The 5,444-nt window shown below is 44.8% G+C and overlaps 1 non-coding gene across 1 annotated transcript; it reads right to left on the reverse strand.

Annotated features, from left to right (window-relative positions):
* Positions 1-4,901: 4,901 nt before the first annotated feature.
* On the reverse strand, positions 4,902-4,974 carry TRNAL-CAA (transfer RNA leucine (anticodon CAA)). The gene has a single exon. It is a non-coding gene; the product is annotated as a tRNA-Leu (tRNA).
* Between the last annotated feature and the right edge of the window lie 470 nt (positions 4,975-5,444).

A 5,444-nucleotide genomic window follows, 5' to 3' on the forward strand; every position in this document is an offset into this window, starting at 1 on the left:
GTGATGGCTCCTCTGCGCAAGCTACGAGAGTGAGCCAGTCGCATCGATAATTTCGATCCGGATCGGGCTTGATCGCGATCGAGAGTGGTCGTGTGACACCGGTTTTACACATGGCTCCCACATAGGGAACACTTTAAGTTCAATGCTACTGAGTGAAGAGCAAGTGCATATATATGCCAGTGGTGGTATGTGGGCAAGTCTCTCTGGTGAAGCCAATACTTGTGCATTCAAAACATTTCAATTACCTGCGTAGTGCATCAATGTGTCTACTTCGACAAAATGGAGCACCAGTGCAGATATCTGAACATACCTGTCCAGGGCAGCAATTGTGTCTAGATTGAAACCACTACCAGCATGTGCGGCAGTTCTATTTCCAGCAGCGGGACTGCACAATAATCAGTAGGGTGCTCTCAAGCTGTTTATCTATGAAACTCTGCCTGGACTGTGTGCCAAATATTTTTGGACGTGAAAGTGGGGGTGAATTGGTAAACATCAGTGGAACTGTGCCTGGACTTTGTGGCAAATGTTTTTGGATGTGAAAGTGTGAGTGAACTGGCAAAGAATTTGCTCTGGGCTACATGTGTTAAACGTTTTTCTCATTCAGAGTGCTTTTTTTTACTTTAGGAGACTGGAGATGTGCGCAAAGTGTGACATGTCAGTGTGCTAATTAATGTATTTGCTGGTTTGCAAATTATTCGTTGCAACTTTATTTTTGCCAGACAGGTACAACTTTGCCTCTTGTAAAGGGCTTTTTAGATAAAACACTTACTATTTATTATGACCATTGCTTCCTTTGTTACACAAATGCAGCTTCCAGTGAATTCCATTTTATTTCCATGTTTATGTAAGTTTCTAATATGAGGCTTGCATATTCATTTCTCACGTTCTGGAGTGGCAAGATGCAGCATTACTGTCTCATCGTTCGCTGTACTACAGTAGTGTTCACTTGTTACACTGAATCCCCCGTTTAAGTATTCTGTACTAATTTCACTTTATTGCTTTTTTGTTGTATGGTTATTTTTCTCGCCATTACCTTCTTTGATATATCCTAAAGGCAATATTTCCAATTTTGCATTGTTCCCATTTTTTTTATTTCTGTCACAGGATTGTTTTATGATGTTATGCGGTGGTACTTCTTTTTGTGCTCTTTTCAAGCTTCTAGATGACTGGTAACATTGCTTGGAGGCAGTTACCATCCAATTCATACTCTTGCATTTTTCATGCTACTTCTTCCATTCGCTCCGATGTCACTTCTGCGTAACTCTAGTCCATCTAATAGCACGCGCACTTTACTATGATAAATTAGACACTTTAGTACACTCAAGCTGTTTCTGTTCATTTTTGTATGTGTACTTGGAATTTTGTTTATGTGCTAGTGAATGTTCACTTTCGAGTTCATTACGAATCCTTTCTGCGACTTTTGTCATTGTTGATGTACTTTTATTTCTATTTGCATTTCTCACACAGTTTGTTCGAACCTTGCATAAGCATTACATTTTAATAAAGTGTTCTTGCTTTGTCACAATGTTCTCATTTCATGCACTCTTGGCATGAAGGGCTTGGTCTGGCCACCTGCCAAGACGTGGCCATTTGTTCTTTGCAGGAGGTCGTTCCCATTGTGGTTGTAAGCATCGTAGCTTACTAAAGGCGGTATTAAGGATTTATTATTCCTAACAGGCTCATTTTCGTGCGACTTGGTAGACGATGCGCCGGCCATGCGGGGAACAGTGCTTGGCACTGCGCCATGGTTCTTACAGTCAACCCCGACGCTTCTACTCATCTGGGGCGCGATTGGAGATCGTTGTTCGAAACGCCCGATCAGTTTCATCTCACGCGATTGGCCTAGGCCGTGCCAACGGGTGCGGCTGACGACGTCTGCGCGGCATAGGCCAGTCGCGTGAGGCGAAACTAAACGCGTGTTTTGAACAACGATGTCTGATCGCGCCCGTCACCCGCAAAAATTACCTTCAGATGATCGTAAACCTTTCAAGACCGCTTCTAGACCAGCTTTTTGATAACGTCCTAAAAACGTTCAGAAATTGGTTACGAATAGTTTTGGCAAAAGGATTACATGTGTCTTTCCCAATCCTATTTCTAGACCAGCTTTTCGAATACGTCTTGCAGACCTGTTCTAGATCGTCTCAAGAAAGTAATTAAGCCGGACATTAGCAGAGATATCCGACGTTTTCCCGCCGAAGTTCTCTCATTCGTGTCTTCTTTAACCCGTTTTTATCGTCTTGGATAAACGCTACGAAAACGTTACGTATCTCTTTTGTGCTACCTGGGTTGCCGCAGGCGTCACTAGAACGCGATCTTTTTGGGTGAAGGCAACTGGTCAATGAACCCACATATGCTACCTGAAGGCATCAATGTTGCCGGATTCGAGACCCTCGTTATGTAATAAACGAGAAGAAAGGGGGTTAACCGAGGGGCCCGATATTTATTAGTCATATCATGAGAAGCCAACAAGCATTGACACCAAGGACAACATAGGGGAAATTAGTTGTGCTTAATAAATGGAATAAAGAAACGATAAATTAATAGAAATAAAAGCGGATGAAAAAACAACTTGTCGCAGGTGGGAACCGAAGCCACAACGTTCGCATTTCGCGTGCGATGCTCTACCAATTGAGCTACCGCGGCGCTGTTTCCCCATCAACTTTCTTGGGTATTTATGTGTACTAGAAAAACCCTGGGAGTGTTAGCCAGCGCCACCACTCACAGACCTTGGCGGCGGATGTGGAACCTCCTCGTTGCCGCAGGCGTCACGACAACGTGATCTTCTTGGGTGAAGGCAACTGGTCAATAAACCCACATATGCTACCTGAAGGCATCAATGTTGCCAGATGCGAGACCCTCGTTATGTAATAAAGGAGAAGAAAGGGGGTTAACCGAAGGACCTGATATTTATTAGTCATATCATGAGAAGCCAACAAGCACTGATAGCAAGGGCAACATAGCGGAAATTAGTTGTGCCTAATAAATTGCATGAAAAACGATAAAATATTAGAAATTAAAGTGGATGAAAAAACCATTTGCCGCAGGAGGGAACGGAACCCACAACCTTCGCATTTCGCGTGTGATGCTCTACCAATTGAGCTACCGCGGCGATGTTTCCCCATCAACTTTCTTGGGAATTTATGTGTACTAGAAAAACCCTGGGAGTTTAGCCAGCGCCACCACTCCCAGACTTTAGCGGCGGACGTGGAACCTCCTTGTTGCCGCAGGCGTCACGACAACGTGATCTTTTTGGGTGAAGGCAAATGGTCAATAAACCCACATATGCTACCTGAAGGCATCAATGTTGCCGGATTCGAGACCCTCGTTATGTAATAAAGGAGAAGAAAGGGGGTTAACCGAGGGGCCTGATATTTATTAGTCATATCATGAGAAGCCAACAAGCACTGACACCAAGGACAACATAGGGGAAATTAGTTGTGCTTAATAAATGGAATAAAGAAACGATTAATTAATAGAAATTAAAGCGGATGAAAAAACAACTTGTCGCAGGTGGGAGCCGAACCCACAACCTTCGCATTTCGCGTGCGATGCTCTACCTATTGAGCTACCGCGGCGTAGTTTCCCCATCAACTTTCTTGGGTATTTATGTGTACTAGAAAAACCCTGGGAGTGTTAGCCAGCGCCACCACTCACAGACCTTGGCGGCGGACGTGGAACCTCCTCGTTGCCGCAGGCGTCACGACAACGTGATCTTCTTGGGTGAAGGCAACTGGCCAATAAACCCACATATGCTACCTGAAGGCATTAATGTTGCCGGATGCGAGACCCTCGTTATTTAATAAACGAGAAGAAAGGGGGTTAACCGAGGGGCCCGATATTTATTAGTCATATCATGAGAAGCCAACAAGCACTGACACCAAGGACAACATAGGGGAAATTAGTTGTGCTTAATAAATGGAATAAAGAAACGATTAATTAATAGAAATTAAAGCGGATGAAAAAACAACTTGTCGCAGGTGGGAGCCGAACCCACAACCTTCGCATTTCGCGTGCGATGCTCTACCTATTGAGCTACTGCGGCGTAGTTTCCCCATCAACTTTCTTGGGTATTTATGTGTACTAGAAAAACCCTGGGAGTGTTAGCCAGCGCCACCACTCACAGACCTTGGCGGCGGACGTGGAACCTCCTCGTTGCCGCAGCCGTCACGACAACGTGATCTTCTTGGGTGAAGGCAACTGGTCAATAAACCCACATATGCTACCTGAAGGCATCAATGTTGCCGGATTCGAGACCCTCGTTATTTAATAAACGGAAGAAAGGGGGTGAACCGAGGGGCCCGATATTTATTAGTCATATCATGAGAAGCCAACAAGCACTGACACCAAGGACAACATAGGGGTAATTAGTCGTGCTTAATAAATGGAATAAAGAAACGATAAATTAATAGAAATTAAAGCGGATGAAAAAACAACTTGCCGCAAGTGGGAACCGAACCCACAACCTTCGCATTTCGCGTGCGATGCTCTACCAATTGAGCTATCGCGGCGCTGTTTCCCCATCAACTTTCTTGGGTATTTATGTGTACTAGAAAAACCCTGGGAGTGTTAGCCAGCGCCACCACTCACAGACCTTGGCGGCGGACGTGGAACCTCCTCGTTGCCGCAGGCGTCACGACAACGTGATCTTTTTGGGTGAAGGCAACTGGTAAATAAACCGACATATGCTACCTGAAGGCATGAATGTTGCCGGATTCGAGACCCTCGTTATGTAATAAACGAGAAGAAAGGGGGTTAACCTAGGGGCCCGATATTTATTGTCATATCATGAGAAGAGAACAAGCAGTGACACCAAGGACAACATAGGGGAAAATAGTTGTGCCTAATAAATGGAATGAAGAAACGATAAAATAATAGAAATTAAAGCGGATGAAAAAACAACTTGCCACAGGTGGGAACCGAACCCACAACCTTCGCATTTTGCGTGCGATGCTGTACTAATTGAGCTACCGCGGCGCTGTTTCCCCATCAACTTTCTTGGGTATTTATGCGTTCTAGTGAACCCTGGGAGTGTTAGCCAGCGCCACCACTCACAGACCTTGGCGGCGGACGTGGAACATCTTCGTTGCCGCAGGCGTCACGAGAACGTGATCTTGTTGGGTGAAGGGAACTGGTCAATAAAGCCACATGTGCTACCTGAAGGCATCTTTCTTGCCGGATTCGAGACCCTCGTTATGTTATAAACGAGAAGAAAGAGGGTTAACCTAGGGGCCCGGTATTTATTAGTCATATCATGAGAAGCCAACTAGCACAGACACCAAGGACAACATAGGGGAAATTAGTTGTGCTTAATAAATGGAATGAAGAAACTATAAATTAATAGAAATTAAAGGGGATGAAAAAACAACTTGCCACAGGTGGGAACCGAACCCACAACCTTCGCATTTTGCGTGCGATGCTGTACGAATTGAGCTACCGCGGCGCTG

Source organism: Dermacentor variabilis, chromosome 9 (genome assembly GCF_050947875.1).
Source record: "Dermacentor variabilis isolate Ectoservices chromosome 9, ASM5094787v1, whole genome shotgun sequence".
NCBI lineage: Eukaryota > Metazoa > Arthropoda > Arachnida > Ixodida > Ixodidae > Dermacentor > Dermacentor variabilis.